Source organism: Lates calcarifer, linkage group LG12, assembly GCF_001640805.2.
Source record: "Lates calcarifer isolate ASB-BC8 linkage group LG12, TLL_Latcal_v3, whole genome shotgun sequence".
Taxonomy (NCBI): domain Eukaryota; kingdom Metazoa; phylum Chordata; class Actinopteri; family Centropomidae; genus Lates; species Lates calcarifer.
In genome coordinates, this window is record NC_066844.1 from 19,295,141 (window position 1) to 19,306,611 (window position 11,471).

Genomic DNA, 11,471 nt, shown 5'->3' on the forward strand with positions numbered 1-11,471 from the left:
GCCAGGAACTAGAAACCAAAGCATCGAGCTTCACAGCTTTTAGCTATTTGTCAGTGTAATTCAAGTAGTTAATTTAACATTGGCATATGATGAAAACACAAATTTACTCATCGTGAGAAAAGTGAAGTCATGCATTTCAGTATATATGTAAATGCTGAGCTCTGAGTCAAGGTTGAGTTAGTGCCCAGTCTGACTTGGTAATGACATTCACCAGTGATCTCTCTGGGCTGTGAAAAGCTCATGTTTTGGATCAATGGTCTGTGAAAAGGTGATCTTTAAATCCCTTCAAATCCGTTTTCATGTGTTTAGTGAATACCTCCTGACAAAGATAAGAAACGTAAACACACCTAGTTGATCATAATAATTGTTCAAAGACTACTGATTATCACAGAAACATGTCAACATTAGCTTCAGATCAAGAGATTAGCAGCTCATTAAAAAAACACTAATAAAAATGCACCTCTCTTTTCTGCACTGTAAATATTTGTGTTATTTTACTCTCTCTTTTTCTTGAACTTGTTCTATCTTCTTCACTTGTTTTTGTCTATTGTAACAGTGCAGGTGTCTCTTCACTGCTTATATAACATTCTATATCTCATATCTATTTTGGTGTACTCACATAGTATTCTCATTTTTAAACATTTTCCATTGCTACAATTTTGTGTTATTTCCAAAACAAATGGGGCATATTTGCTCATAACATTGAAATTATCCCATGTGTCAATGTTGCATTGAGCCTAATTTTTACCTGAGTGAACCTCTTCAGTGAACCTCTTCCACAGCACTCATCACACAGCACTCATCTGACAGAACAGAGTGTTAGTCGGATACAGACTGGCAGCTGAGCCCTCACTGGTCAGCTCTTCTCCTGATGAGAATAAGGAGTGTGTGTCCTCTGTTCATTGTTAGTCTCCCTAAGCAGAGTGCACCCCTGGTGACTCATTCATCAGTCCACTCCATCTCAGTCTCACAGAGGTGTGTGAACAACAAACATGTGGATGATGGAGGGAGCAGGATACATAATAATCAAGACTCTGATAGCCTCAGTGGGACCTGGCAGATTATTTGCAGCAGGACTGCCCACTTGTATTGCACATATTATACAGTCACAGCAGTTGGGATATCATCATCACCATCATCGTCATCAGTGTGATAAGAGAGATTGTTGGTAAGCCAAAGATTTTACAGAGATGCATACAAAGTAAATCTGGGCAGCTGTAGCATGATTCACTGTGACAGTTGGCTGTTAGCATTGTGTTATCAGAGGTTTTAAATGGTGGGTTTTAAATAATATTTTTCTGTGTGTGTGAAAACAGTAACTGGCTATAAAGCTAAGTAAAGAAGCACAAAACAGTCAACTAGACAGCTAAGAGTAGAGCGCTGTATGAAGTGAAAGCTAGGGCTAGCTGAGAGCAAGCTAGCCTTAGCTGAAAGATATTTTTTTTCCCTTACCGCTTGCCGTAAGTGAAAAATATAAACTTTTACAAACCAACGTCAATTCCCTTTGTTCCACAGCTACATGTGCCTGAAGCTAAACCACAATGATGAAAAAAGGGGTAACTAGCCTAGCTTTGCAGAGTAGTGGTAACCTTTTCCACTTGCATCCACTAAAGCTAGCCCAGCCTTCACCAGTAATTTTGGGGTTAAAACTGTCTGAAAGTTCAAATGAAAGCATTACAACCTTTCTCTAGGTGACAGTTTGACAGCTAGGCTGAAAACTTTGAACCCCTTTTCTCAACTCCAACTATAGTTGGTGCTGTCTGCTTTTGTCTGGGAGGATAAATCTCTTGTCTACTTTCCTCACTGAGTGAATCACTTGAATTCTGATATCTGAGATGAAAGGTCAGGGCAACCACGATTTCTGTGGAATCTTTAACCTCATGCAGTTGACCTTGAAGTTTGACAGGAGAGATGACACCATGATCTGACAATAGGTTTTGATCATGCAGATGAAATGTGATGAAATGCTTTTCCAAAATCCTGTTGGCTTGCAGGGGTGCAACTATTATAGAGATTGCCTTTAATTTGGAGAGTCAGTATGTTGCCACATTTGCTCGGGGCAGCACACAAACGCTAACCTGCTGAGTTAACACCCCCACCCCAAAAGTAAAATATATCTGGAGGCTCATAAATGCCCATAGCTATTACTATGGGTGTGAGTAAGTGTGATGAACCAGCAACTTGCACAGCATCTTTCTCTACACCAATTAAGATCATACACAAAAAACTATAAAAGTGCAATAACAATGCTGGTTTTGATGATGCCTATTACATCATCTGTGTTTGGCTCATTGGGAAGGGAAAGTGGCCCAGGCCAATCAGCCAGCCCTGCTGGGCTTTGTAAAGGCTCGCTAATGCCTGCCAGCCTGTTTCTTGTTTGTGGTTGTAGCAAATATGAGGTCTGCTCCTGTGCTGTGTCCTGGAAAATTGAAAGGATCTGCTGCTGGTCAGTAGTATCAGTATGGAGTAAAACATTTATTCTAGTCTTACTTGTTTCTATCATTTAGCTTTGGGTGTCAAACTTCTCTCAAGGCTTTTACAAGTTATTTTTTTTTCTATTTATTCAGTTATAATAAGTGCATATTATCCCATTTTATACATTTTTAAGTTGTCTGAACAACTTAATTTTCACCCTTGACATTTCACTATAATATCCAGTCATCATGTCAACATTTAAGTGTGCATACATAAATTAATAAAGGTAGATTTGTGTTTAATTCATTCATTCATTCATTTGGTTCATTATCACACCTTCCCTTCCCTAGCTTTCTCTTGTTCTAGCTTCATTATATTGTTTGTACGCCTGAATGAATTTTAAAAGCCTTGAACACTACGCAGTATGATCAGTTTATTTGTTATGGGGATTATTACTGACTGTGTGAAAATAATTGTATATTGTCATCTGTGGCTGTGGAGAAGCTTTGTTTCTCTCCTCTGACATGGGAGCAAACAGTCTCTTTTGTCAGCTGATAACATCTTCACCTTTTCATACTAGAAGAAGTGAGAAAACACGTGCCACTTTGCTTGCTACTTTATTCTGCTGAGCTTGAATTTTTGTTTGTTTGTTTGCTCTGTTTTTTTTTTTGGTGTTGAATATTTATCAGTGTTGTTTAGAATGAGGCTCAATGGCATCTCCCATTATTAATGCCTAATCTGAACATCATAATATTATTATTGAGTGACTTCATGGCCATGCATATAAAGAGAGACAATAAATTAATTATCAGAGGAATAAAAGTGAAGAAACACAACAGAGACTTAGGACCTCCATGAGTGTGTGCATGCTTTCTGCATCAGCCAAGCTCTCACGGAAACCTGATCAGTCAATGAAGCCACAGCAGCCCTTTGACCTCAACAATCATTTTAAAATAGCTGGCACCCAGTCTCTCTTTTTTTTTAAAAAAAACTGGCGTGACAACACATTGCAATAAAACAAAAAACATTCCCTCCCTGCCAAGCGAAGTTCATGTTTTTGCATTCCTTAAATAGATTTCTGGGCAGTTTCTGTACCACCCTGTCTCTTCTCTCTCCCTTTCTCGCCCAGAGTGAGCTATGAGGCTGTGGTTTACCTTGGCACAGTCCATCTATCATTCTGATTAGTCCCCAGGTCATGAGTTTGCTCACAATAAAGGATACCGGGCATTAGTGGTTAAGATGTAAATAGATTTATATTCTGATTGATTTTGTTTTATTTCATCACTGTGCCTCCTGAAGTCTTAATCTCTAAACTGTCAGCCACAAGGCTTTGAAGTTCCAGTCTGTGACACCTCTGAGTCAGATCGTCTGAGGTGTGGACGTTCAAATCATAATGATGGAAAATTATAGCTGTCTTACTAGAACTTACAGCTGTACAAATTAACATAACCAGTATTGTAACTTGTGCTGCAGTTTCAAATTCACATGACCCGATCTGTCAAAGTGAAGGCATTTACGACTATTTATCCCTGGAAAAGAAAACAAGTAATTTACCTACTTTACAGATTAATTCAGAGATTTCAAAGCCTATACATAATGAACTTTTTTGGATGACATTCATCAAGCTTTCTCATCTCATGTTGCTGTTCAATTCAGTTATGGCTAAAAATAGCTATTTTCTTCTCCCTAAGAACAAATTACAAAACTGTTCCTGCTCTGTGGGTGCACCTTTATAGCCCTGCTGCTGCTCCAACATATTGCCTCTTAGCTTAGTATGAAATCCTGTCGCAACCTTTCTCCCCCTCAATGAAAAAAGCATAAAGCCAGGTTAGTTTTTTTTTTTTTGACGACGTCGCAGCAATGTCTATTAAACTGAGCAAATGGTTCTAACATTCATGTGGAGCAATGTATGAAATTAGACTACAGACATGGTTAATGAGACTATCACATTGACAAAACAAGTTCAAAATTCTCAAGAAACAGCCTGATTGACAAATGATTTGAAGATGTTGCCATTTTGATTTGCGGCCACATGAGGGTCTCAAGAGGGCAATAAAAACAAGCTCCTATACCAGATTGTTCCTTAAAGCTTTATGATACAGCATCAGTTATGAGCACATGTTAAACCAGTCAGAAAAATAAAAACATTTTTAAATTAAATCAATAAAATAGAGGCTTACAAGCTTCAGCTTCACAAAAACAAGTCTTTGTTTCTCCGTTGCTTACTCTAATACCACAGACTTTTCATTTTAATCAGAGATGTATGCAAATCAAGTTGTAATACAAACAAAATCTTGCTATGCATTACAATATCTCTGCTCAATCACACCTCACAAGGTCGTTCTGTGCACAGCATCTTTTAGCTGAAATCTACTAGGGGCTGCCAGAATATTAAATAAATCAGGCTCTAGCCCCGAAAAAGCCTTTGACATTATATTCCCCTCTAAAAGATATTGCAGGACGGGATAGATTAATAAGCTCATCCCCTATTCATTATGCATTTTAGTACACCATGTGATTCATTTTGATCATTCTAAAAGCTGCACTCCAAACCTTTTACTGATTAGAGCTTTGAATTGTTTCTCTTTGCTCTTTCTTTCACAGGCAGTTCAGGCCGTCTGAAAAGAAAACACACATTCAGCACCAAACATAGACAAATGAATGTTAATCTTCTGTGTGAAACCCAGAGTTACACATATCCCAATAAAGTAAGCTGTCAAAAAATCAATTCTGTATTTTCTGACTGTAAAAGAAAAGTTTGGCATTTTTGGGAAATAAACTTATCCATTTTCTTGTCAAAAGTTAAATGAGGAGATCAATAGCACTCTAATAGCTAGATATTATTGTATTAAGCTTGAGCAAATAGCTTAGCTTAGCATAAAAACTGGAAAAAGAGGGGAAACAGTTTGCCTGGCTCTTAATGAAAGAAGAGCCACCTACCAGCATCTCTAAACCTCACTAATAGAGACTCAAAGTCCTGACATCATGCCCTGGCTAGCCTCTGCTCCTCCTGCTATTAATGCCCATGTGTACAGTTGGGGTGGTTGGTTGGTGTATAAAGCATAAAACTGGAACATCAGACCCCAGACATACTTACACTCATCCATAGTTCTGTCTGTGGCAAGTCCTGTGATTTGCAGCCTGCAGTTCCTAAATCCAGACAGCTGGGAATGATACTGTCAGATACTGTTCTCCCTGTGTTCAGTATGAAAGGAAGATCACATTTCTGTCAAATTCATACTGGTGATTTGTTTCCACACAACAGCTTGGGTTTATGCAACAAAACCCCTTGGGTTAAGGCTAGGAAAAGATGTGGTTGTTTCTCTTGTCACTATGGACTTTTTCTGTAAAAAAACAAGACTGTGATCTTTCCCTAGCCTTACCCAAGTGCTGTGAGTGCATAATTATAAGAAAGTGTAGTGATGCTGTAGTCACTTCAAGTGGATAATGTACTGCAACACTGGATATTTTGGAAGAAACAAGGGTACTTATGTCATCATTACTTGGTTTCCATATATCCATAACATCCTCCAAGGTTTACATAGAGTAATATGAACTCTTTAGCTGTAATCTCTGCTGTCTAATAACTTCTATGCCATTCAGTCATCTCTGTCCTGCTATCATTTGTTTTAACTCACTGCAGCCTCCACTATGAAAAGAAATATAGAATAAGCAACAATAACAGAAAGTTTATTTTTTTAATTCCTTATCTAGATATACGGTATGGAGTGAATCCAACAACATACTGCTGAGTAAGGTTACAGTATGTTCCAGGGCTGGTTATTTGCATTGTTCCAAATGTCAGTGGCATTTTGAATGAGGTTTTTTTTTTTTTTTAATCTGGACAAAAAAACAGACATTTTACTTTACTATTAGCATGTTATACCATATATTGTGTAATTCATACAAAAACAGAAAAGTAAAAATGGCATGTTGTAGTTCTACAGGGTTAGGGTTATTTCATGGAAACGCCAGGATGTGACCATGTGTAGCCAAGATAATTGCTTTTGTAAATGTCGAACCATTATTTAAAATCCAAACAGTACTGATTCAGCTCATGCGTACAGTTGGCTGGCAAAAGCAGCAATTTTACTGAAGGTCAGTTTCATTAACTGCTTATCTAAGAGACAGCTGCATCAACACGCTATCTTGAGTCACCATGTTATGGCACTCTGATGTGAGATTAACGTTCGGCAAACTCAGCCCACACAAGTCCACACTGTCAGCAGACAGTTACTGTCCAATATAGGCCTTAGTCCCAGAGCTCTGTCCACCTACATTGAAGAATCTGTCTGAGCTGGTTGCACATGTGTGTCAGAGAATATCAGAGTGACGCAATCAGTGAACCGAAATAAAATGTAATCATGGAAGTTAATTAGAATATTTTGGTAGGAGAGAAAAGAGAAACTGTATTTGTCATAAGAAATTATTTCTTAATCAGTCAGTTTGTCACAACAGATTATTAGTGCAATGAAAAGAGACTAGCTCTTATCTCAGTTTGCTATCTCTTTGTTTTATCTCTTTTGTTGCTTATAATATTCTCACTGGGAATAATCCAATCAAACGATCAAGAAAATCTGAATCAATACAGAACATGAGCAGAAGTCAGACAGAGGGTAAACAGACATTTACCTGCTGGAGTTTCTCTCTACTTCAGCTCAGCTCCCTCAGAGTTTTCAGTCACTCCTAATTCTTCTCTCATCTGCCCCCTTTATTTTACCTCCCCCTTCTTCTATTTGTTTCTATTTCTTTCCTCTGGCTCAAGTATTGACTCAGACAGACTGAGAGCTGAAGCTCATTGTGATGCAGCACACAGCAGCAGCAGCAGCAGCATCAGCATCAGCGCTGGAACCGAACAGCATCCTCACTAACTGAACTGTTCGGGTGACCTCCATGTGTATCTGCAGTGTATATGGATGTCATTTATCATTTTTTATCTCTATATTTTGAGTCAAAATACCCACAGAGTCACAGATTTCTGACTTCCTGTGGACAGAGAAGCTTGTGTGCACCTGTCAGCAGAAAACCATTTAATCAAAAAAGATCTTAAAGGGTTTCAATTAGGTTGGTGAAGCCTCACATCTTAACACAAAAGGTTAGTAGCATCTCGAGATTAAAAATACATGAATGTCACTCACTTAAGCAAGCTTTACTGACAGCATACCATCACTTATCTACGTAGGTTCAAAGGCTTTCTGTTATGTTTATATTTCAAAGGATCCTCCTAAATGTCAATAAATGGGCTCTGTTGGGGCCAAGAGCTTATCTAAGCTACGTGGATTTTTGGCATGTTGACATTCTGATACAACAAAGTCTTTTTAGAGCTTGAGATGATGTGTCACTCAGCCACAGTTAACTTGTGAAAACAGAGTTAACATTAAAGGAATAGTTCAATGTTTTTGGTTTTCTGGTTTTCTTGCCGAGAGTTAGATAACAAGATCAATATCAGTCTCATACATGGGCAAAGACATTTTATGCTCAGTTTGTTCTGGTTGTTAGACTGTGTCAAACCATCAGGAAGTCAGCTTTATTCTGATCTGTATGCAGCCATGGGAGGTGAACGGTCGCTGTCCCTGCCAAACATTTTTGGATATTTGGGCAGCAGAAGTCCATAGATGACATTTTCTGAACGTCGCCGATTAACATTATATAGCAGCGAAACTAAATGTCTGTGTCCCTCTCTCCCCAGGACTTGCAGGACACGAAGAGGGCAAAGTACATGTAATATCCATCCTAGTGACCTTTAGATTTGAAAAGGTTGATTGGAAGAAGAAGTAAAACATAAATCGTGTCTTTGTTTATCTACACTTTTACAAAAAAAAAAAAAAAGATTTATCTCAAGTGAAGATAAGGGAAAATTAACATTTCAAAGTTAAAATTCACCTGAATTCTAAAAAACAAGGGGGTGGGGGGGGGCTCATTACATTTCGCCATATGCAGTTTGGAGCTCATGGCAGAGGCCTGGGTGGTTACACAGAGAAAAGACAGGGCTGAAACCCTGTTAGTCTGGACAGCTGTGGGCTCCAGAAGTGTCACTGCTGTACACGTGGCGTGTCAGTGCTCTGACATTTTTTGGTATGTCACTGCCTCAAAGAACAGCCGGGCTGTTCATGCAGAAGCACACAGCCATGACTGACCGCTCCTCTCTGAGGAGCCAAAATGCTCACTGACTCAAAGGCCTGCGCTAGTCTTGCCTCAACTTGCGCCTCCATTTCACTCTGACATTTTGCTCGACCCCATCTCAGTGACTGACCAGACCTAAATGTAGAATTACCTCTGAGGATACGCTCCGGGATATTTGTATCGATGTGATCGAACTTACACTGTTAACAAGGCTGTTTTTACTTTGTCAGCTTGTCACGTTTTCACTGTCTACTCTCGATAAAAATGATCATTTTAAAATGTTCTGGAGTTTATGATAATGTAACTGTTTTTTTTTTTGTGGGTGTGTATGTTTTGATAGGTCCTCTAGCTTCTTAGGAAATACTGTTCTGACTAATAGGCTAATATGTTTGTTTTATAGATCAAACTCTCTTTTTTAATCAACTGACTGGAAAAATATGCATCTGTCATCCTTACATAAATGTACCTTGTAAGGGGACAAAAACATTATTCTTAATTAGCCAGAAAAGATGCCATTTATCAGCTGAACAATTTAAAATACATTCAGTACAAAATGTAAGGAATCACATCCTGAATCGTATATCCATGTTATATACCCCATATACTTTAGTATAAGGCTAGCAATCGGGTCTGTATATTTGCGTTATGTGGCAGCTGGAAAAAGAAGACGAGAGATCTCCTGGAGATAACAGCAGGGAGAGTGAATACATACAGCATAAACAAACTGGATTATCTCCACTCAGGTTGTCTGAGGACTCTATCCTGAGCCAAGGTCACTATAAACATGTTGTTGGGCAAGTTTATTACTTCAATAGAAATCTCACTAGAGCTCTCCTGCGGTAAAGTACATTGATGTATAAGGCATGTGTGCCTGGAAATGATACAGAAGACTTTGAAACTACGTAGAAACGATGGTTATTTTGATCTTATCAGTTGTTTTGAATATTTTCTAAGTAGCCTCTAATTGCATTTCATGCTGCTCAGATGTATGAACCCTCCCTGCAAGCATGATTAAATGAAGCCTCACCGGTGGAAAAGCTGCAGTCTCTAAGACAACGGTTCATAAAGACTGTATGTTATATTTGAGAATTAGCTGTTTCCTAAAGTTCATGATTCCATATTTCAAAAGACAGATGAGCCTTTATTTCACAAGACAAGACTTAAGATAGGTAGTATCTGCAATTTTGTTTCAACTTTCTTTTACAGGGGCAAAATAAATGAAATAACATTTTATCTCTTTTTGGCTTTATGCCAATCAAGTTATACATATTGTCTTCTAATCATCATTCAGCTCTCAATAGTTTTTAAGAACCCAGCTTGTGGCAGGATGCTAGAGAAAGAGTGCAGTAAATCACTTCTATCACTTATTATGCCCCTAAAGTCCTTTATCCTCTCCTGGAGTACAGCCAGTTCGTTTAATGGGTTAGTCTATTAATCTTATTGATTTTCAGGACAATTCTTTCATCGGGATGAATAACTTCTAGAAACAACAGAAGAACCCCAGGGACCCGAGTGGGGCACCCCTGATCCTGATGCATTCATTCAAGCCTGTACTCTCTGAACCTTGGCGCCCCAGCAGGGTCAAAGCACCAGGGTTGTTAGCGAGTATCCTCTATTATGAAGCCTCATCTCTAATGAGGCCCACTAAACTCAGTGCCCAGTGAACCAAGACTCCCTCACCCTCTCATTTGCTTTCTCTCTGTTTTTCTTACCTTTTATTCACTCCCTCTCTTCCCCTGTAAACAAAAAGTAGTAGACAGTCTAAAAGTAGACAGTATTACAATAATTCCAGTAATTTATCTACCTAAATTAACTTCAGATAAACCTCTGCCATGGGAAAAATGACTATTTATTTAAGTTATTTTTGACAAGCTTCACATACTCAAGTTGTATTACTTGACCAGAAATTGCTTGTCATGACTAAAACTGATAAACATCTCAAATTAAACAACATGCTGAAGCCAAATTCAATATTGTTAGGTAAAATGATAAATGATATTAAATACCAAGAATTTTGGTTGAAAGGGAAACTAAAGCTGGATCAGACCAGAGCAAACACTTGGAGGAAGTTGTGTTAGTACAAACAAATGACTGGCTTCTGTGAGTGACTCATATTAATGTGTTACATCCCTCCCTCACATCCTGCACGTCACTTCAGTGAAGCAGAGAGGCCATAAAAAATCTTGTTAAAATACAGGTTTTGTAGACTATGAATACATATCCAACAAGTGGTAGACAGCAACATGGACCAATAAAATGATGATCTTTAAGGCTCCCTTAGATACTGTTGCTACGCCCATAGTTTTTCAAAAAAAATAAAAAAAAATAAAATAAAATAAAATGTCTGTCTGAGATGAAAATTATGCCTGGAAGATTTTATGAGGTGTAGCAAGCTAACATAAGCTAACTCTGAACCATGGCTGAAAATGCTGTCATTATATGTATCATTACATTATACAGTGCTAATAAAAATGACACTAAAGCCTCATGTCCCAGGCAAAAAGTCAGCAGTTAATGACCATGAGCCATTTAGAAGAGCTGGCACATAAAGGAGAGGCATTGTTGATGTATGTGGGGTAAAACTAGTTAGCCCCTGCATTATGGTTTAATAAATAAAAAAAAAAAAAAAACATTATTATAATATTCTAAAATAATGGGATGTTAAGAATGCTTTGAAAAGCAAACTTAGAGTGTGTGTTGATGTCTGTATTTTCAAACAGTATGCTTCACTTTCACATGGGAAAAGGATTTCAGGATGGAGAACACCCGATGAGTTTGTCAAACATAATCTAACACAAGTTCAGCTAGAGTTCCTGGAGTGCAAACTTCCCAAAACCAAATAAGCAGCAAGACTTAGCTGTTATCATTACTCTTAGTTCTGCTATAGTAGCATTGTGGTACCCACATGGTGGATGTTCCTGTCTAAAAACTGG